Here is a 23,802-nt window from a genome sequence, read left to right on the forward strand (position 1 = left end):
AAACTCTTAACTTGAAAGCTACATCATTTACTAGATTTCATCAGTCAGTGTCTACCCTATCCCTCATTGAATCTTTACCTCTATTTCAGCAGTTTTTAACCTATGGGTTGTGAACCCTTTAAAGGTCATATGACCCTTTCCAAGGGGTTGCCTAAGACCAGTGGAAAGCACAGATATTTATATTGTGATTCATTGCAGTAGCAAAATTACAGTTATGAAGTAGCAACAAAAATAATTTAATGGTTGGGGGTCATTGCAACATGAGGAATTGTATTAAAGGGTCACAGTGGTTAGTAACTGCCGCTCTATTTGGAAGAACTCGGGGCCCTTTGAGGAGGCATGTAGTGCAGCAATATTCACAGCATCAGCATCTATGGACCAACCTGGAGGTGTTGTCTCTTCATTAGTTGCTGCATGGGCATAGGTGTGAACGGAGGAGATAGATTGGTGAAAACGTTTAGTAACACCAAATGTGTGCAAAGCTATTTGGTTAGTGATGTCTGTCTCTGTACCAGTTAAAATCTGATCTTGGATATTTTACTCCCATCTTCTGGTAGATCACTCACCTGTGCCTCATGATGGTGTAAGGTACTTCTTGTCTCAGGTCAGTTGACATCCTATGCTTAAACACTTCTCTTCCCCCTCTCTACCAGTATGTCTACTGCACTATGCTGGAGGCTGCTTTAGAATGATGCAGCATGCATTTCTTAATTATTTTTATCTTGATGTATGTGCATGCCTGTGTGATTGAATGTGCTGTGTTTGTATGCCCACGAGTCTCCTGAAACTGGAGTTACAGGCGAGCTACCTTACCTGGTTCTCTGAACTCTGGTCTTCTGTAAGAGCAGGAAGTATGAGACCTCATGTGTATGTGTGAGGGGTGGGGGGTGGTCCCAGTCAAAAGGCAGACTGGCTAAAAGTATTATGCAATATTACCTTCTGACCATCTATATAAAGTATATACAAAATATAAATGAACTGCCCATTCAACATGAGTAGGGTCACAAAAAATCCCATATTAAGAATTATGTGGGTATGCCAAAATCTGAAAAACCCCTGAAGTATCAGCTATTACAGCTACCCAGAATTTGGGAAAGGAGAATGCATCCTGTACTTGATTTTCTGATCATATGTGTCACTTCTTCTGTACTAAGGCTTGGCTTACATGCTATTATCAACATTGTGCATCAGTGTGACCCTGTAGAAAGTCCAGGTGACTCAGACCCTTTTGGATATATTGTGACTGAGTAAGACAGACTCACCAGAAACCTATGACAGACCTGAGGAGGAACATGATGCTTATCTCACACAAATGGCTGGGAACTGGGGAGGTTTCTTCGGATGGGCGGGGAATTGAAAGGGATCTTCAGTATAAGAGCTGTCCTGCTTGCTTGCCAGTATGTTAGTGTGTTCCAGGTGACTGTGTTAGCCAGCCTGTCACAGCTGTGATGAAACCTTACATGACCAACTTACAGGAAAAAAAAACCTGATTTTAGCTCATGATTTCAGTTGGTAGTTGTTCACAGTGAAGTAGAACATCATGGCAGCAGGAGTGTGCAGAAGAGGATAGAGGTGCAGACAGATGGGTGGATGGATGGACAGATGAACACACACACACACACACACACACACACACACACACACACACACACACAGATATTAAGGCAAGAGACAACCTCAAGGACACACCTACAATGACCTACTTCCTCCCGCCAACCCATACCTTCCAAAGATTCAAGCACTTCCCCCAAATATTACTAGCACAGCACTAAGCACTTGAAGCTGTAGGGCATACTTCATTCTGAAAGAAGGTACCACATCCAACTCAAAAGCAGGTTACTAATTGGTTTGGAGTAGATCACTGTAGTGTAGGAAATGACAGGGTTCATCTGACCTGCCTTTTTCGTGTGTGTGTGTGTGTGTGTGTGTGTGTGTGTGTGTGTGTGTTTGGATGAATTATTGAGAGCTTTTGGCTTTTATGTTGGGACTCACATTTACTTGATCTCCAACACCTCTCTTATAAGAGGCTATGGTTAGGCTTTGCAACCTAGTGTATCAGCGACAACTGAGCCCCTGCATCTAACAATGCTCTGGACAGCTGAATCTTCTGTTCTGTGTTATAAGACCTCTGTTCTCTCAGGACATGGCCATGGGTCTACATGCATATATTGACTACAGTGTTGCAAGGTTCCCTTTTCTACGGAGGACTCAAATTCAACTTCTTTTTTAATTGATTGATTCTGGGTCTAAGAACTGGTATAGGTCTGGAAACAGGGTTGGTATTGTGTTTTCTCATTAGTGATGCTAAGTCAGTCGTAGGTCCACACATTCTTCATCTCTATTGATTCTCCATATTACAAAGAACCCCCTACTGGTTTACTAGAATCATGGTTTCTATTAGGCATTTCCATAGGTTTGAAGCCAGTGAAGTGATCTAGAAGGGCTGGCTAGATATATAAATATCTTAGGCTTTGCAGATACTGGATCATTTTTACAACCACCTCCATTTAGTTACAGAAGCCCCAAAAGAACTGCAAATAGCATCTAATCAAATGAACACAGTTCTGACTGATAAAACTTTATTTACAAAAACAGGGTGAATGGGATTTGGTATGCAGGTCATAGTTGCTGACACTTGTATGTTGGCCTGATTCCTTCCTGCCACCCCAATTTTGATGCACGTAAGACAATTCGACCCAGTTTGCTTTTGAAAGTCCGAGCCACCTCTTGTTCCTGCTAGACTTTGTTAGTTCAGATGGCCACAGGGACCCCAGTAAAAAGGCCAGTGGTTTCATACGGTGCTCTCTTCACCCCATGGAAAATGGAGTGCCCTGCTCCTTTTTAAGGACCTAGTGTGCCAGAGGTCTCGGCTCAGCCTTCTGCTCACCCAACTTTCATCCTTTCTCCACTTAATGAATTATTGAGGCAAAATTCACATCACATGAAATCAACCATCTTTCAGGCAACAATTCAGTGGCACTTGAGTACAATTTTTTGATGTTATATAACCACCACTCCTGTCTTGTTCCAAGACATTTCCATCACTCCTCCAACGAAGCAATTAAGCACTTTCTCCTGACCCACCACAGGCCTCATAGCCACCAAGCTGCATTCCGCCTATCTGCATTTATCTCTTCTGGACGTTTTCTACAAATGGAATTATGTAATTCCATTTATGGCATGAGTACTAGCGTGATGTTTCTGATGTTTAGCTGTGTTGTCAGCCCTTCAGTCCTTTTTACAGGTGAATGTATTTTATTATGTTCATCTCTATGTGTCTATTTATGAATGCATCTGTCCATTGCAATTTGTTCAGCTATTCATCCACTGGTCAGCATTTGAGTGGTTGTCACCTTCTGGCTTATGTTAGCAGTGCTGCTGTGAACAGTTAGGGATTTCCATTTGTTTAAATATATGTTTTAAATTGTTTTGCATAGTTGGGCATGATGGTAATACCAGCACTTGGGAGGCTGAGGCAGAAGGATCATGAATTGGAGGCTACTATTGGCTACATGGTGATTTTTAGGATATCCTGGGCTACCCAGGGAGACCTTATCTCAAACAGAAGAAATAAAATTAAAAAAATTAGGGATACATTTAGGAGTGGAACTGTGGGGCCATTAGGCAAATCTATATTTAACTTTTTGAGGAACTGCCAAGTTGCTTTTCATTGTTGCCATGGGAAGCACTTTACATCCCTACATCCTTAACAACAATGTACAGACATCTTGGCAACACACAATACTTTGTGGTTTTTAGTTTTTTTAAATTACCATTTTCCTAGTAGGTGTGGAATGCTACCTCACTGTGATCTTGAGTTGCATTCTCCAAATGACCAGTGGCTTTGAGCATCTTCTGTGTGGATGCTGGCTATATTTATACTTTGTAGAAATAGACATTCAAGTTCTCTGTCCATATTTTTTTTTAGATTAGATTGCTTGTGTTTGTTGTTGTTTTACTGTCTACTTGTTTTACACACACACACACACACACACACACACACACATATGTATATAGAGAGAGTACTAGGCTCTTATCATGTGTATTATTTGCATAGTTTTTGTTTTATTCAGTCTTAGGGCTCAATCTTCACTTTCTTGATAATATCATGCATGTGACGTGCAAAGGGTTGTGGTCGTGGTGATGCCTCATTCCTCTCTTCCTCCCTTTGTTGCTCAGGCTTTCGCTGTCATGTATAAGATTCTATTGCTCCATTCAAGGAATTTTTGGTTTTAACTCTTATATTTAAGTTGTTGGTCCAGTTGAATTCATTCTTGCAATCGTATGAAGTAAGGTCCCAGCTTCATCTTTCTGCATGTGAATATCCACTTGCTAAGTGAGTGATGTTTGTTGAGGAAGCCACTCTTTCTCCCCTGGGTGGTCTTGGTCCTCCTTTTGGGGATGAGTGATCTTCCTAGGATACTGAGAGTGTGATAGGTTTGCTTGGATCTTTTCTGAACCTAACTTCTAAGCATTATTCTTTTGACTCCTGGGGCATCAAGTTCTTACTTTCTTGCAACAGATATCAGCAAACATTTTCTGCAAAGGGCCAGTAATTAGATTAGGTTTCAAGAATCATTGAATCTGAGAGATAGCCTCCCCATGATTTGTTGTAGTAACTCCCAACATTAAACCAGCTCCCACTATAGTGTGGTTTCTGCTGTGTGATGAGCCATTGTGGTGTGATTCCCCTTGGCACCAGCTTACATACCTGCCCTCCCAGTGTCTCCTGATTTGTCCTAGCTTGGTCTCACAGCCTCACTGGTGGGTGTCTTAGCAGACTAGACACTTGCCTTGTGAATCCTGGCTGTGATTTGGCCCAGTTACACATCTGTTGGCTGAAGAGGGTCAAGACTATACAGGGGAGAACTTGACTTACTGGCTGTGTAGGCAGACTTCCAACATGGCAAGGAAGACATCTGTCATCCATAGACACTTGTAGTAGGTGTTAGGGCTACAGGCAGGTTGGAAACACTGAGGGTTCAAGTGTATCAATCTGGATACTTCTAGATTATGCTTCAGTCTTTTTCTTCCCATCAGGATCTTAACTTGGCAGATGAGAGTAGCTGGACTAAAGAGGCAGAATTTCTAAAACCCTGCCGTTCTTGCAATCATGCCCTATGTCTGATCTCAGTGCTCTCTGTTGTCCAACCTCAGGAACCGAGGATCTCTTTAAATGCCATTCAAGGAGTTCCCTGCCTCTTCCACTTACTCTTTCATTGCTGATTGATTTGTCTCAGGCTTGTCATTTTCTCTCTTTAAAGTATAGAGTGTTCAACAACGGCAATCCCACTTGAGAGCCCTTGTACTTAGGTCTCCCATCCCTCTCAACCTCTGGGGTTTTTGCACAAGCCTGTGTGTGTCGGTCTCCCACCACCCAGCCCAGCTCCACAGCTAAAAGTCATAGCGACTGGTCTAGAACAGTGTCTCAGTGAGTTAAGTGTCTGCCATGCAGGCATAAGGACCTGAATTAGGATGCCCGGCATCCACCTAAAAGTTGGCTGCAGTGGTGTGTGTGTGTGTGTGTGTGTGTGTGTGTATGTGTGTGTGTGTAACTTTAGTGCTGAAGGAGGGATGGAGACAAGTAGATACCTGGAGCTCATTGGCCAGTCTGTCTAGCTGGATCAGTGAGCTCCAGGTTCTGTGTGAAACCCTGTTTCAAAAAGTGTGTGTGTGTGTTGGGGTGCTGGAGAGTTAGAGGTCAGTGGTTAAGAGCCAATACTGCTCTTCCAGAGAATCTGAACTCGGTTCCCAGGACCCACATCTGATGGCTCATAATCACCTGTAATGCCAGCTTCAGGAGATCTGACATCTCTGGTCTCCATAGATGCCTTGGACATATACACACCTAAATACACAACTGAAATTAAAACGAATCTTTAAAAAAACCAAAGTTATCAATAGGGGAAAGAGAGAACCCTGATATTGACTTCTGACCTCCACATATCTGGTCACACACATACACAGACACATGTACCTGCATACACATGTACATGCACACAAACAGCTATATCTATCTGTATCACATATATATAATCTATCTATACTCATATTTTTCTCTATATATCTATATTTATATCTATCACATATGCATACACACACAAATAAACTGGCATATGTACACTCACACACAAGTAGAAGCAACTGTACTAAATTCCACCAAGTACTCTGAACACACAACCTATCTCCAGGTGAATGACTCTTTCCAGAATCCCCTCCTTAATTTCCCAGGACCACTTGGGTCCCAGTTGTCTTAGGTTCTTCTTTGCATCTAAGAAGTGCAGGTACTTATTGAGAGAGCCCTCCCCAGGAGCAGCTTGTAGGTAGTGAAGCAGGCTATGGTAGAGGAAGGAACTCAGGTCTAGGTTTCCCATAAACCCCACTGCAGAATCATGTCCTGGACCTTTCTATCCTGCAGCAGCTGTGTGTGTGTCTCTTGGGTGACAGACATAGCCTCCCTGGCAGGTAAAAGCCAGTCTCTGGAGAAGGGGCAGATGTGAGTTATTATAGCCAATGAGTGAAGCTCCTGGAGATAGGTGGGCAGGGCAACAGGAAGCAAAGCCTCTATGGCACAGAGAATGGTGTGTTCTGGTAAGAGTGGCATTTCTGCAGGGTTGGGGCCAGGAGGACAAGGCAGTCAGGTGGTAGAGGACCTGGGGCAGGATGGGTAGTAGCAGAAGTGATGAGAAGTGGCTGAGGTTTCACTGCATTTTAGAAGTCAACTTTGCTGATGTCTAATCAACATAAAGAGGCCACACCTAAAGTGCATACTTAATGAGTATAATGTATGCATTTATCTATAATGTCACCCCACACCCAAGGTGATGAGCATTTCCACCATACCTTAGTTCTTGGTACCCTCCCACCTGCTCATGCACACCAATCCTTGCTTCCCATTCCCTCTGTGTCCCAGGCAGTCATTGGTCTTATTTCTGCATATATTATATATATTAATATATATGATATATTATAATATATTATATATTCACATATGTATATAATATATAATTCACACACATATGAATTTCTAGAGTTTTGTATGGATTAAATCACAGATCATGAACTTCCCTGTCTCCTTTATTCAGCATTGTCACTGTGGGACTCATGCATCAGTTGTGTCAATGGTTCATGCCATCGTACTTCATGATATGGACACAGCATAGCTAATGAACATATGGGTTGCTTCCAGATGAGAGAGATCACATCTCAAGCTTCCCTGAACTTTTCTTTATGCAGATATCTGCTCTTTAGTCCCTTGGATGATGGCTAGCTATATTTGGCTGAGTCCTATAATAGGGATGGGTTTAGCACCATGATCAGCTGTCCCATGCTGTTTTTCAGGGCAACTAACTTTTTAGCACTTTTTGAGCAGCACATGAGACTCTTCTTCCCTATCTCTTCCCCAACACCTCGAATGGTCAGTCTTTTTATGTTAGTCATTGCAGTAAGTATTCCGGACATATAGTGAGGGCAGAGCCTGTCGGATTTGTTATGGATTGGAGGTGGGATATAAGACAAAGGGAGGAGTTTGGTAGTCAACAAAAACTGATTAGCTGCCCTGGCATTATTCTAGAAGCTGAGTAGAGAGACAGAGTAGACACCCACCATCTCTTGCCTTGGGGGGCTCTACACCTCTCTTATGGCAGACTATAGAAGACAGGAATGGCATTGGGCTCTGGTGGGAGTGGGAATAGAGTGGTGAAGGCTATGAAAGAGGATAGTGGCAATCTTGTTGTGTAAGAGTGCACTGGCTGCTGTCAAAATGGCTTCTAAGTTTATCCCCAGAGATTGACACTGCTGTTTCCTTTGGTCAGAGGAGCTTCTTTTTATGCACCGGGCAGCACTAACTACAAAGACACACAACTGCGTGAAAAGCTGCAAATAAGGATCTGTGTGACACATCTGTATCAACTCCTCTGAGGCTCAAAGAACAGTGCAGAGGACAGGTGGCGAGGAGGAGGGAGCCTGAGCATGAGGCAGGCTACTTGGAACTGTCACAGCCACAGTGGTCAGTGTGCGTGATGTGGGAGAGATTGGGCCATCGGCATTTTGTCATGGAGACAGGAGGGACCCACATGGTCCCACCCCTTCCTGAAGATCTATAGGTAGGCAGTGGTTGCTAAGGAAATCGAGTCGTTTTCTTCAGAGATATAGCCACAAGTAAGGTACCATGGTCCTGTAAGCAATTGGAGCAAAACTTACTGAGTCCAAGTAGAATAGGGAAGGGGGCAGTTGTGGGAAGAGGAAGGTAATCAGCAGAAGTGGGAGGGGAAAGAGAGCATGCGGTGGTGGCAGTTATGATCAAAGACATCATGTATGTGTGAAAATGTCATGATGAAACCCATAATTACATTTAGGTAACATAAACATTAAAAAAATAATTGAACATGACTGGAAAGACTCAGTGATGTTTAACCTTACTGATTATTCTTCCTCTGACCCTGGCTAAATCGCATCGCTGCACCAAGCAGCCTCCATGCCTTTATCTACAAATCGGTAAGGCTAGTTCCTTCAGGTGAACGGGGATATCTAACAACATGTCACCAAATCCAGATGCTTCCTGGCTCAACTGAAGTCAGGACACTGAATTCACTCATCCACTCTCTTCTGTCGAGAGGACCAGGTATCCTCAGAAAGCAACCTACAGCCCAGCCCTATGTTCCACCCTCTCCTCCTGGCCACCAGGTGCAGATTCAACCTGTGGGCCCTGAGCATGCAAGGAGAATTCGAGGCCGGCTGGTAGCTTTATTTTTGGAGCTTCCCCTGAAAGCCAGCTCAGACTCCCCAACTCCATGGGGAGCTGAAGTCTGGGCTATATTTAGGAGACACAGCTGTGACCCACTGTGACTCCTGCACCCCTAGGGTTCAGTCCTCACAGTGCTTGGGGTACACATCACCTTTGCCTACGCTTTATTTCCCCCCTCTGGGTCCTACCCGGTAGCTGTGGGTTCTCTCGCTTCCGTGTGTCTCATGTGCTCTGTGGTGCAAAGCAAGTGGGGGGCACAACCCACCTGCGTTGCTGAAGCCATAGCTGCTGCCTCATCATGGGGGCTCGCAGCTGGGAATGTGACTCCTGTTGTTGCCCTGTGTGTAGCCATAGCAACCATGATGAGCCAGTGCTTTTCCAATCAGCCCCTAACTCAACCTCCTGATGGGTCTGGAACATGACACCCTCAGCGTGATCTCCATATTCTCAGTGAGGAAGCAGGTGCCAAGAAGAGCAGGAGTTTGTCCAAAGGTACAGTAGGTAAGGACATGGACTCAGGTTGTAGATGCTTGTCTTAGTCAGGGTTTTACTGCTATGAGCAGACACCCTGACCAAGTCAAGTCTTATAAAGGACAACATTTAATTGGGGCTGGCTTACAGGTTCAGAAGTTCAGTCCATTATCATCAAGGTGGGAACATGGTAGCATCCAAGCAGGCATGGTGCAGACAGAGCTGAGAGTTCTACATCTTCATCTGAAGGATGCTAGTGGAAGACTGGCTTCCAGGCAGCTAGGATGAAAGTCTTAAAGCCCATGCCCACAGTGACACACCTACTTATATAAGGCCACACCTAGTAAAAGTGCCACTCCCTGGACTCCCTGAGCATATACTAACATCACAATATTAAAATCAGGGTTCCTTTTGGTAGAGTATGGTTATCATGCCAAATGTGCAGTTGTCTGGCCCCTTATTTAGCTTACCCCCTACCTGCAGGAATCCAGCTTCTTAACACAAGACTCAAGTGCTACCTTTCCTGAAAAGCCCTCTCTGGTTTCTCCAGTCATTGGTATTTTACAATGAAGTACAGAATGTGATCGTGTGGAGAGTGGGAGAGAGCAGTTCCAACAGCCACATGTCACCTCCTGCTGTGACTCAGGCTCCCCCAGGGCAGGGATCAGCAACTATCACCACCAGATACCCCTCTCCCATCCCCATCACTTGCTGGGATCACACTAGCACTTCGAAGATGCTTAGCAAATCTCAACTGAGCTGAGTTCTATCCACCACCTCTAATTGGACGGTCCCCAGAGCCTATGCAGTTTGACACAATGTGTGATTGATAGGCCCTTGATCTCTGGCCTGGTAGCTAAGCAACTCAGGCTGTTCATATAACCGGGGGGAGCCTCAATATATTAATTTTTGGCTGTTGGGATAAACATGATTACCAGAAATGACTTACAGAAGGATGAGTTTTTTTCGGCTTCTGGTTCCAGAGAGATAAGAGTCCACCATGGTAAGGAAGCATGTCAGCAAATGGCAGGCATGGTGGGAGGAGCAAAAAGATGAGAGCTTACATCTCTAACCACAAGCGTGAGGAAGAGAGAAAACTGAAGGTGAGCTGGGCTTCAAATTCTCAAAGCCCCTCCCCTTCCAGTGAAATATGCATCCCAGCAAAGCCACACCTCTTAAACCTTCCCAAACAGCACCACCAACCAGGCACTCAGTGATTCAATACCCAAACCTACGGGGAGTGGTTTTCATTCAAACTACCAGCTTGGCTTGTTCATCTGTAATGTGGGAAGAACTGCCTCCTGCTGAAATGTTAGCTGAGGACATTCACTGTCTCCTTGGCTATCTTGCCACATTTTCTAGGCTGTACACCACATCAGCTTATATGTGACTTTACCCCACAGAGAATGCGCCAATTGACATTCATCTTCTCTTCTCCATTTAGAGGTGGTATGGCTTGACTGAGAACACCTCAAGAGGCTGGGAGCACCCTGTGTCTTCTTTCACTGGATGAAGGGAAGAGACACCTTCACCTTCTTTTTGGCAGTGCTGGGGACAGAACCTGGAGCATTGTGCATCTTAATCTAGTTCTTTGCTGTTGAGCTACACTCCGCCCACCCCCCCCCCCCCCGTACTATTTTGATGGAAAAGCCCTTCATCTTCACCTTGCTGCTGGTGTTCCCCAGGACAGAAATCTAGGAAAGATGGAGGCTTGGTGATTTGGGTAGAGGATCTTTCCAAGACACTGCCATCTGGCTGGGGATGGCCAGAGACTGGGAGGTAGGTCCTACCAGGTGGCAGGGAGAGCAGAGCCTGGGGCAGGGGTCTGGCAAGGTGACCTTTTATATCTGGGTAATTTGTCTAGCTGGGAAGTAGAGAATGGAAGTGGTCGTGCACTCAGGACCTGTCCTGGCTCCAAGGCAGTGGGTGTGGGGCTGACTCTGGGACCTGAGAATGGCTATGTTGGCTTTGATCAAGGCGGTACCAATCAACTGGACACAGTTTGCTATAGGCAAGGATCTCACTAGCCTTGTGGTTAGGCTTTGATCCTCGATTGTGGGCAGTGCCATTTGGCTGGCTGTCTACTTCTGGTCAGTTTTAGGGAGGCAGTCTGGCTTTGGTTTAGGTCTTTGGGGGAGTGGCTTAGTTGACTCTGTGGAAGGTAGACTGGGGGTGGGGCACATCTCTGGATGGTGCAGTGTCCCAGGAGACAGCAGTGACTTCTCCTGAACTGTGGCCATTCTGGGCTGTGCATGGGAGGGAGGTGAGCCCCTTCTGAGCTCAGCAGGCAGCAGCTGGTGTGTGACCCTGAAGCTTCTCCTGTCTACTGCAGTAGTGGGACAGGCCCAGGGCTTTAGGCGCAGGCTTCTCCATCTGCCAGTGTCCCTAGGTGTCAGTGTGGAGCAGAGCTCTCCTCCCCATCAAGGCAGCTGGGCAAGGTATGGGCTTTGTGGCTTAGGCTGGGGATTCGGGGATGATTTCCACAACGAAGCCTTGGAAAGCTGGCGGTGACGCTGTGAGAAGACACCGATGACATTCAACCCTGTCCCTGTCACATTCTAGGAACAGAGCTCCATACTCAACTTCAGATACCCGTGACCTTCACATAAGGTATAGGTGCTCAGTGGGGCTAAGTAACATACTTAAGGTCATTTTGTTTAGGGGCAGTCATACCTGATAACCTTTGTTTTAACAACTTGTGTAAAAACAAATTAGTTTTCTTTCCAAACAGAGGATTCCATTTGTCTACTGGCTTTGCTCCAGTTCTCAGCAATGTGCTAGCTTTTGTTTGTTTGTTTGTTTTGTTTTGTTTTTTGTTTGTTTGTTTGTTTTTTACTTGTTAAGTGAAGTTGAAAGCACTACAATGAATGGATGCTTGGAGTCAAGCATCTATTGTCAATCAACAAACATTTAGAAATTGTGAAAGAGCCTATGCTGAAGTCTGAAGAGGATTAAATCCTCAGGTGAAGTAAATAAAAAAATATTTATTTTATTTTGCGCGTATGAGTGTTTTGCCTACACAGATGTGTTTGCACTCCATGCATTCAGTACCTGAGGAAGCCAGAGGAGGGCATTCCATCCTCTGCAACAGGAGTTGCAGAAGGGCGTGGGCAGCCTGATGTGGGATCTGGGAGCTGAATTGGTTTCCTCCACTAGAGCAGCAATTGCTCTTAGCCACTGCGCCAGCTCTCCAGATCTGCGTCTAGAACTTTGTAATGAGGGACAACTACAGAAGGAGTCCTCCTCTTTGCTCTATTTTGCCAACAAGAAGTTTTGTATGATAGAGATTAAACCAATATTGGTGTTGGCTATTTGTAGGCACGTGTGTTTTTTGGTGTGGATGTATTAGTGGTGTGCCTTTGGGCATGTGTGTTTTGGGCATGTTTGTTTATACATGTTACTTTGACCATCACATAACCAATTAGCCGAGTTTTTAATGACCTTCACCTCTCCTATGGGAATAAATAGAATAAGCGAAAGAGTGAATAGATTTCATAGAACCATGACTGTTTTGCACTAACCTCTGGATTTCTTGAATTCTGCTGAATCCCACTCTCCTGAACCTTTTGTATTAAATCAGATTAATTTTTTAGAGTGCCTGTATTATGTGCCTACTGTGACCCAGCGCCTCAGGGGCAAGATACCACTGACCTCAAGGATCCTGGAGCTTCTTTGGGTAAAAATATTTAAAAACAAACAAACAAACAAACAAAACCCACCCTCATCTCTGGAGGATAGAGACATATGGTGAACATATAAGAGAACTCTCCAGAAGCCCGGGACCATTCAGAAGAGGGTTTTACATCATCTGATGCAGGGAGTTGGGCAGGCCTGGGGAGGTTCAAGTGTCCAGACTCACCAAGGTTGGTAAGGCTCTGCAGATCTAACCGTAGACTTCAGGAGAAGTGGGTCCTAAGGCATAAAATGGGCTGGAAGGAGGGGATGAGAGTAAATTCCATCAGTTCTATCAGGAAGTTGAAACAAACAAGCCAACTACAGGCTCAGCTCAGGCCCGTCCCCTGACAGGTGCCAGTCCCTGGGGCCCTATGGGAGATGCCCCTGTTTGAGCCTGGTGTGTGAGACTAAACAGCCCCAGGAACACCCACACCTTTCTCCAGCTCCACACCCGCCTGGGGACTCCCTTCTGCACATAATGGGCTTGGCTCTCTGCACCCCTTTATAGCAGGGGCGCTGCCTGTCAGCCGGGAAGACGTGTTCTCAGCATGCCATGCTGTGGCCCCACAGAGGCCCCGTTCTAAGAGGATTGAAAATGTAATCACAACAGTTTTTATTAGCAAAAGAACAGCAGGATCTCTTCTGCTGTCCATATGGAGAGATCCCGATGGGTATTCATGAAGCAGTTTGCCACGGGAACAGCCGTGCGTGCTTAAAACTCCTCGTCCAATTACCTTTGAACTTGCCTTTAAAAAAAAAAAAAAAAAGCTGTTGTGGCTGCTGCTGCTGCGTGCACAATGTCACACATTTTGTTTCTACCAGGGAGGGGGGAGGAGCTCGACTTACTCCGAGTGGGGCTGCCCTGAAGGGCAGGCATTGGTGATCTAGACAAGGTCCAGGAGTTTGGAGCCTGAGTCATTCATGATTAGTGCCACAATGTCCTGCTCAATCTCATGTGTCCTATATAGAACCAGCCAGCTGACTGGGTCAAATTACAGCTTTTGGTGAGGCCCCTTGGGGCTGCTGGGACACTGGTAACAGGCTCAAGAGATTATTGACTGGCACATTGCTTCTTGGCCTCGTCTGCCTGCTGTCTTGATGTAGGACAATTATGACCACACAGCTTGGAATCGTAGAGTCCTTATTCAAACTACTCCCTCCCATTCACCATAAATGTACCTAGGAGTACTTGTCAATGACAGACTAGAGTCCAGAAAAAATAGCATGTTTTGCTTCTGGTGGAAAGGAATACACTGGAAACAAGATTAAAACAGAAGTCTGTCCCTTCGGTGTGTAGTCGGGGCCAAGCCTTGGCCTTCCTTGGCTTGAAGAGGACAGAAGAGGAGGGTCAGGCAGTCTGAAGTCAGTGCTCTGAGTCTCTTACAACCCATAGCTGGTGGAGCATCTGGCCAGGACAGTACTGCTTGATCATCAGGGCCTTAAGACTGGACAGATCTGTCCATGCTGCCAGTTCTGGGAAGCTAAGAGGACAGTTGTCATTGTGGCTGCTGCACTGACCACCTTCTGGCTAGAGGTCTGTTTTCCTTGGGGAATCTATGCTCTCCTGCTTTTAGGGACTAGATCATTTGGTCTGGTTTTCTTCCTCTGCTTCAGGGGACGCTGTGGTGAACGTTAGGCCCAACATGGATCTGCTCAGGAATGAATCTCCATGGGCAAATAGAGGCTGGTTTAGGCCTTTGGCTGTGCTCTTATAAATGGCTCATTTTTAAGGAGAGGAGGGAAACTTTGAAGGCCTGGGATAGTCACCTAGTTGTCACCTGGGGAGAGGATGATAAGCACACAATTATTTGGACCCAACAGTGCTCAAGGAACACCATCTCTGACTTTTGGACCCAGAACAGACAGCCTTTTTTATTTTGGTTGGAGAGAGACGCTTCCAGGCTAAAGATTTAGCCAGATGATCCTCTTTCCCAAGAGCTAGTAGTCCTGGTTTTTCTCTTCCTTCCTTCTTTCCTTCCTTCTTTCCTTCCTTCTTTCCTTCCTCCCTTTCTTTCTTTCTTTCTCTTTCTTTCTTTCTTTCTTTCTTTCTTTATTTCTTTCTTTCTCTCTCTCTTTCTCTCTTTCTCTCTCTTTCTCTCTTTCTCTCTGTCTCCCTCTCTCCCTCTCTTTCTCTTTCTTTCTCTTTCTTTCTTTCTTTCTTTCTTTCTTTCTTTCTTTCTTTCTTTCTCTCTCTTTCTCTCTTTCTCTCTCCCTCCCTCCCTCCCTTTCTTTCTTTCTTTCTTTCTTTCTTTCTTTCTTTCTTTCTTTCTTTCTTTCTTTCCTTCCTTCCTTCCTTCCTTCCTTCCTTCCTTCCTTCCTTCCTTCTTTCTTCTGTTTTTAATACATCACTTACAACTTCCCCCTCCTGGCCAGGGCAGGGCTTCCCGCAATGGCTGGAGGATAGTTAGCCTCTTCCCCTGGTGTGTTGGCCCATATGGCCATGTCAGATGGAGCTGTCCACAATCCTGGCTCAAGGGAGCAGCCCATTAAATCATGCTAATGATCCTGCAGCATACATTTCTAGGGTTCCTCTGCTTCCCATCACTGAGGACAGACCCACCTCAGGTGGGCTTTGGAGTCAAACAACCCTGAATGCTTCTGCTGCTGCCAGAGACTTAGACAACTGATTCATTCACCACAGAACTCAATTCATCAGGAAAACAGGGAACGGGAATCTCTTTCCACAATAGGTGAAGAAATGAATGAAAAGAATTCACGTTCACAGGGACGTTTAGCCTGGTCAACCCCACATGGAGCTCTTGTTAGGGGGAAGGTCTGGAGTCAACTATTTTTGCTTTTTTCTAGACACAGGAAGGTCACACCTTTAGCTCAGTTTAGTTCAGTCTTCTTGAGAGTCTTTGATTAGAGGCCGCATGTGCCCCCACGCTCAGTGATTCTCCAATCCAAAGCTTCAGGTTTAAGAGACAGCAGAAGGGACATTGTAGATACTGAGTCTATCATTCGTGTAGAAACTGAACAGATCTGGAATGTTCCAAAGCATTTTTAAAAAGAAAAACCTGGAAGACTCACTCCTGGTTTAAAAGCTTGCTGTAAAGCTACAGTTATCAAAACAGCATAGTAAGGACCTCACAACAGACTAGCAGATAGACAGAAAAGGATGATATTGCAAGTCTGTAGACAGTTCCAAACATAGTCTGGCAGTCAACACCACTGTTGTCTGTTTGTTTGAGGTAAGGTCTTGTTTGTTCCCTTTTTGAGTCAGGATCTCACGTAGCCCAGGTTAGCCTTGAAACTTATCTATAGCTCAGGATGAACTTGAACCTCCGATCCTCCTGTGTGCACCTCCCAAGTTGTCTGCCATGCAGGGAAAATCCTCTAGGGTCTCAAGCATGCCAGGCAACCATCTGCTCGGCGAGCTACAGTCCCCAGCCTGAAAGCTTAATTTTTAGTAAAATTTGAAGCTAGTCAGTGGAGGAAAATAAGTCATGGTGGAGTAATGGAATACCCATATGCAAATAATGAACGCTGACCCCCTAACTTGCATAATTAGGCAATAATTAGGTCAAAGTGGATGCTAAATCTAAATGTAAAAGTTCTTGAAGAAAACCTTAATGACTGTGGTTTAGGCAAAGTTTTTAAATCTAATACCAGGGAACATAATCCACCAAATGAAAAATCCAACAAATTAGACTTTATTCATCTTAAAACCACTTCTTAGTCATTGAGTGATACTGTCAAGAGAATAAAAAGGCAAGCCACAGACTGGAAGGCACTGCCCATAAATCGTGTGTTTTATGAAAGACTTGTTTCCATAAGTTACAAGGCTTTCAACAATAATAAAATAACCCCATTGAAATCAGGTGAAGAGTTGAATAGATATTTCTCCAGAGAAGAAGGTAAATAGATACTAAGAGCATGATAAGATGCTAAATACTGTTAGTCATAAGAGAAATGCCAGTTGAAGCCACAGTGGTGGGCTAAACAGATAGCCCAGTGGTTGAGATCACTTGCTGTTCTTCCAGAGTACCTGGATGTGGTTCCTAGTACCTGGATGTGGTTCCTAGTACCTGTATCAGGTGGCTCACAACCACCTGTAACTCTAGCTCCAGAGGGCCTGACATGCTTTTCTGGACTCTGTAGGCACCATGCATGCATATGGTGCCCATACCCACACCCTACCTCCCAGACACACAGGCAAACACATAATCAAAAATAGAATCAGCCTCAGTGATATACAGCTATCCATCCTAACAGAATGACTGATGTTAGAAAGACTAATCTTCCCAGGTATTGGAGAAGATAATGTAAACTAGTTTATAGGAAAAGAAAGCAGATCAGTGGGATGCTAGAGGTGAGGGCAAGGGGCTGGCAAGTGGGAAGGAGGAAGTTTTAGGGAATGATGGATAAGCTCTCTATCTTGATTGTGATGATGGCTTCCCAGTTGTCTGTATATGTCAAAGCTCATTGGCATATGCACTTTAATTATGTACAGTATGTTGTATGTCAGTTATTGATTGAGAATGCTGATTTAAAAAAAAAATGAGAGGGATCTAGCTCTCCCCCTAGCACCTGGATCAGAAGAAGCCACCCATCACGGCCCATCTGGAAGAATGGGAGCAGACCCTGCACTCCTGTACCCCATGGTGTCCCAGCATCGTGCACAAACTCCCCTCTCTGCCACAGTCTCTGTCGGAGCATACTCTTCCCACCCACCCAGGCAGCCCTTTTGAGATTCTGCTTGTCCTTCTTGATTTAGGAGCATTTTGCCAAACTCCATGAAGCCTTCCAGAACCGCACACCTACCAGCGCTGTCTTGACCTTGTGTGCGGGGACAGCATTTCTTTTGTACTTTTCTCCCAGATCATCCATGATGGCTCTTACCCAATAGAAGTCGGACATAGGAACTGCTGTCATGGCTCTCTGAAGACTTCCACTGATACAGACTTACAATAACTTATTCCATTTGAGTATTCTTTATTTGTATGTGTGGTAAATTCCCACTCGTGTATTCTTGTGGAGGCAGAAGGCCCACATCAGAGGTCTTCCTCATTTATCTTCTGCCTTATTTCTGAGACTGGGCTCACTAAACCAGTCCCCTAATGTTCTATCTCTGCTCCTGCACCCAACACCAGGGTTGTACGTGGGTCCATCCACACCTGGCTTTTACTTGTTTGCTAGAGTTGAAGTCAGGTCCTTGCAAGGCCAGCACTTTACCCACTGAGCCACCTTGAAGTCCCTCGAAGGTGTAGGCTTTCCCTGCTCCCTTCAGAGGGGGACGAAGCATGCACATATTGTCTCTGTAGCAAACGCAACTCCACCTCCCATGAAAGTACACAGGCTTCTCTTTGCCCTTACCCAAACCCTTACAAAGTGCTCTGCATCCTCTCCAAACCACAAATCAATGTACTCTGCGCTGTACCCCAGCTAATGTCACTGCAAAGCCTTGTTTCTAGCTTCCCAGGGTCTGTGGATCCTTGCAGCTTTTTCTCAGCCTAGCACCCAGATGGTCCTACAGTTCCACAGGCAGATGCTACATCCCTGTACAAACCAAATTCTACACTCTCCCAGTGGTGTCGGGATTAAAACTAAATCCTCTGGCCAAGGACAACCCAGTTGGGCAGCGCCAAATTCCGGCTGTGGTGCCTGACCCTGCTCTGGCTACCTTTGCTGACCTAGCCTTATCTGTGTCAAGTAAAGACACCTGATGCTGATGCTGGCTGACCCACCCACTTACACACAAACACACACACACAAAGTAGAAACGCTTACAATGTTTTGCTAGATTTTAAAAACTCTGCTGTATATAGTTGAGTTTATTTAGAAATACTGCTGCTGATTAATGGGAGTTCTGCATGATAGTCATCACAACGCAACTGTGGAACAAGGAACACTGGCGGCTTGAAATGGACTTAGGTGGTGGATAGTATTAACACCAAAAGCAAACAAACAAACAAGCATTTTAAAAACCTGATAAATACTAAATATTAGAGCTTTATAAAAATGAAAGCCCATGTTTATCAGCAGTTAGGAGCACACACCAATGATGCCCCTGTCTCAAGTAGTAACTAATGATAGTCCCTACTCCATGCTAAATACTTCGAGCACTTTTTCATCTCACCAGGCCCTTGCATTTTTAATTCAAGTTAATTGTAAGTTTACAATAGTGTCTTTAACAACCAGCTTGCCAAATTTTCTGAAGTTTAGCAAGTGTTTCTTGAGAGCTATCTCCAGGCCACTGTGGTCAAAGATTATGACACCATCCAAAACTCTAGCCACACCCTTCTCTGTCTTATATTTTTGGACTTGAGACTTCTCTGAGTGTCTTTACTTCTTCCTTATAGCTGGCTTCCCCTCCACCTACTTCCTGCTTGTGGATTTATTATTCCAGGCAGACAGTCTCCCTCCAAGGAGAATGTCTGGTACTCAGGTTCTTGTACCTTTCCATCTGTATACTTTATAACTCCATTGATAAGCTTAGATCCTAGGGTGGATGGAAACTGGTCGAACAGAGAAGACAGTGGGAAAGGAGAACCATGCTCTGGGGTGTGGGAGAGAGAAAGGGTTGTGTCTCTTCTCAGGCCAAGAGAGACACCATTACAAAGGAAGGTTTGCCTCTTTTTGGCAGGTTACTGGCTCCCCTGATTCTTGCTTGGCTGCTGTCCTCAAGAGTTTCAGCTGTTAAAGATGCTTGCCAAATGAATCCCTGCCCCCAAACGTACAGAAATCGCTCCTGCCAAATTTGATCCTCCCATCAGAGATAAACGTTTACTGCTGGCTGGTGCAACCAAAATCAAAGCTTGAACAGTGGCACTGGAGTGGGCAAATCACAGTCCCTTGAATTCCTGCCACTCTATATACCACATAGTCATCAATGACTGAAAGGACCAAAGTGGGCTGGGGAGATACACCAGTAAGCTGTACAAGGGCCTGGGTGTGTTGCCAATACTCATGCAAACAACCTGGGCATGGTGGTGTATTTGTGAGCAATCCCAGTGTTGGGGAGGTGGACAGGAGACTGATGGGCTGACCAGCCAGCTAGTATATCCTAATTGATGGTCTCCAGCCCAATATGAGCTCCTGTGTCAAAACTGGGGGGCTTTGTTCCTGAGGATGACATCTGAGTTGTCCTCAGGCCACTCCATGTGCACACACATACAGCTGCACACACATGCCGAACATGGGGTGCCCTATTCACACTCTTAACAGGAAGGTCTGCTATCAAGCCTTTATTTCAGGGACATCTGATTGGAGAGGCCCATTCAAGGGGCCAAAGGGGACATAATCTGAAGATAAGAATGACCTTATATTTGTGTTCAGAATGAATGAGAAAAAAGGAGACGAGGAAAGCTAGATTTAGAAGATAGTAAATAGTTCAAAGAACAGAGACTTTTGGCTGTGGATATAGTTTAGTTGGCAGAGTATTTGCACAGCAGGGCTGTAATCCCAGCACTTGGAAATAGAGACAGGCGACTCAGAAGTGCGAGGTCATCCTTGGCTATGTAATGAGTTTGAGGATAGCCTGAGCTACAGGAATATCTGTTTCAAACAAAACAATAGCAGCTTTAGAGCAAACTGACATCATTCAAATTTAGAATTTAAATACTTTCTGCTCACATGACCTGTGGACCTTGGTCGTATTTGTCACCATCATGGAGCATCACATCTAGATGAGTCACGATAGATGCTTCTGGAACTTTGTCCCTGTTGGTTAGCTCTCTCCATTCCTCAGTGGTCCTGGGGACTTCTGACAACCCCCTGTTGTTGGGATGCAAGTGACAGGCCTATTGGCATTGGGAGCTGCTGTTCACATAAAGAATAAATCCCCCAGCTCCTTCCATCCAGTGTGATGGCTGAGGCATGCTCATAGATCCCTAGGGAGCCTCCGCAGATGGAGCCTTACACATCCACAGTAAGGAGGGACTCCCTAATACCCTCTTCATAAACTACTTTCCTGCATCCCTTGTCTCTCCTCACCCTGACTGGTACCTTCTGAGTGAGGCCATACTAAAAACAAAACAAAACAAAAAAACAAAAAAACAAACCTTGCCTGCTTAAACTGGATCCCTGGCCTCAGGATCTCCTGGAAGAATGTGATGTAGAGAAGTAATTACACCTTGGGAGGTTGAGACTTAAATAAAAGGAATACATAGAATCCATTTAGGGAAAATTTGAATCTGCAGAGAGTACTCCTAGCAGGGACTTGAGTAGGTATTGAGCTCTGTCCCATCTCTTTTTTTTCTGTGACCTTCTCAAGAAGGGTCAAACACAGCAAAGCCATCTTTTCTCAAGTCCTCTTCCTGATTTCCCAAGAGTGAGTGATGTCCTGTCCACATGTGGAGTGAGCAAGTGGCTATCTGCAGAGTGGTGTCCCTCACTGGTCGGAATCGGAGCCTAAGCAGGGAGTGGAACTCCCCACCCATGGGGGTAGAAGTGGAGCCTCTGGGAGTTCTTTTGGGGGCTAAACAGACTCAAGGATTAATTAGCTAATGCCTGTGGAGTGCCTAGGAATGTCAAGTACTGAGTGTGAAGTGCCATCATTGAGATGGTTTCCCCTCTTTAAGCCCTCCATGAGAGATTTGTCGATTGCCACGTGCGGGGGAGCGGCTGCTGCATCTCCAGTTGGGGCTCTCAACCAGGCAAATATTTATGGTCCGTATCAGACACTGAGGGATGCCCAGCTTCCAGAGGCTGTACTCACAGTTCCCTCCCAGTGGATGTTGGCTTAGAGAGTAGTTTGGCATGATGGTTCTTGCAAGGTGTCCACTTTGGAACTATGTCACCCGGCATTCCCAGCCTCATGCCATCTCGTTCTCCGTCTCGTGTAACCCCTGCTAGAGGTCACCCAGGAATCTTTCCTGCGTCATGTATGAAGGGGTCTGAAGGTGTGTCCCCTCCCAAGGCCGTCTTCCTCTGTTGAGGCTGACACTGCAGCCCTCCCTAACAGTCAGGCATCTTTAACCCATCATCCATCTTAGTTTGGGTTTCTATTGCTATGATAAAGCACCACGACCAAAAGCAACTTGAGGAGAAAAGAGCTGATTTCACCTTATAACTTTCAGGTCGTGTTTCATCAGTAAGGGAGGGCAGGCCAGGAACTCAAGGCAGGTCCCTGGAGGCAGCGGCTGAAGCAGAGGCCATGGAGAATGCTGCTTACTGACTTGCTCCTCATGGCTTGCTTATACTACCCAGACGAACCCCCCACTGCCACTTCCATCCACATCAAGCATTAATTAAAAATAGATCGCACACTTGCCTATTGCCCAACCTTAGGGAGGCATTTCTCAGTTTAGAGTCTGACTCTAAATGACTCTGGATTGTGCCAAGTTGATATAAAACTGACCAGAATGCTACCCTGGTGTCCAGATAACTCCCAAACTGTAGCCATTCTGCTGCCCACGTCCTTCTCTTTCCTAGCCCATTGCCACTACCCTGGCTCAGGCTTCTGACCTCTCCCTGATCTGTTGCTTTTGCCCCCTGGACCACTCCTAGCCTGTAGTGTGTGATTTCACATAGCCTGTGAATGCTCATTCTGAAACTCAGTTCCAGAATCCTTCCTGCAATGAGCATCCCATCAGCTGCCTACAGGACAGAAACCAAAGTCTTTGTCTTCCCCAACCCCACCGTGGTCCTAATTGACCTTCATCTTCTTATTTCCATCACCGCTCTATGGTCCCAGTGTTTCAGCAGCTGGAACTGATATGTTCGAGACAACTGCCCCAGCAGATCATGCCAGTCCACTGGATTAGTCCAGATTCCATTTCTTTCTCACTTCCTAATTCCACATCTATGTTTGAAAAAACAGATAGCTTCTTGTTTTCTTCTCCATAGCAATATGGTCCCTGTTGAGAGAGAGGTTTGGATTTGAGGATGAACAAGGAGCTGGCCTCCTGCCTACTGTATTGATGCCGTCTGAGGAAGAGATACTTCTGACAGCTGCGTGGGCCTATAAGATAGCTTTCCCACATTAGCACCAGAGAGGCTTAAATGCAGCCTTAGGATGACTGCTGTCTGGGTGTTATTGTAAGAATGGGTGGGAAACATTGTCTTCTCTTGCATTCTTCACAGAGTTCCTTGCACCTAATATTTCACCCCAGTGTCAGCAAATATTAGTTGTTCAGTACTTATGATAATCAGCTTATGTCTTCCGAGAGTGCTATGAACATGGACAATGATTTTAAGCTAGGCTCATAGAATGATATAGCCAGTGTGTGAGTCTGTGGAATCTATGCCTGCCTGAAGTTCCCCAGTCTCTTTTCCATCCCTGGCAGGCTTCACTAGGAAGGCCGGACGTGGAGGCTGAGAATCTGTTTGGACAAATAGGAATTCAGACAAGCAGCATTTCATTGGCTCCTTCAGTCTTTGCAAAATGGGGATCTAAAGCTCTGGAATCATGTGTGTGTGTGTGTTTGGGGGGTGGTGACTACAGTGGGCTCTGGAGGAGCCCACCCTTAACCCGTGGGAATCGGGGCAGTGTGGTGCTAGCCAGATGCTAGCTAGCCGGATAGCTGACAGTAGGGGACCCACTGTGGGTTGCTTCTTCTCTCAAAGAAATCACAGTCAGGTGTCCTTATCCTCTGAGGGTTAGGCCCGATGCCAGGGTTGTGTACATCAGAGTGGAATTGAGGTTCTTGCTTGGGCTTGTGTCAGTTCTGAGCTTAAGATAAAGGTGCTGTCAGATGCAGCCTTCTGGTGAGTTTTATTTGGTCTGCCATTTTAAAACAATGTCTTCACAGGCAAGTTCACATGTCTGCTTTCTTTTAAAAAAAAGAAGTAGGAGGGGAGAGGAAAGGAGGACGACGGAGAGGAGGAGGGGGAGGAGAAGGAGGAGGAGCAGCAGGAGGAGGAAGAACTGGGTTTCTTATTCTTCTGAGATAACAAATGCGGAGCTGGGATCAGCAGGGATGAGGGGGTAGCAGCAATGGATCATGGGACTCACCTGTGTTATCTTC

This window comes from Mus musculus, chromosome 14 (assembly GCF_000001635.26).
Source record: "Mus musculus strain C57BL/6J chromosome 14, GRCm38.p6 C57BL/6J".
Lineage (NCBI taxonomy): Eukaryota > Metazoa > Chordata > Mammalia > Rodentia > Muridae > Mus > Mus musculus.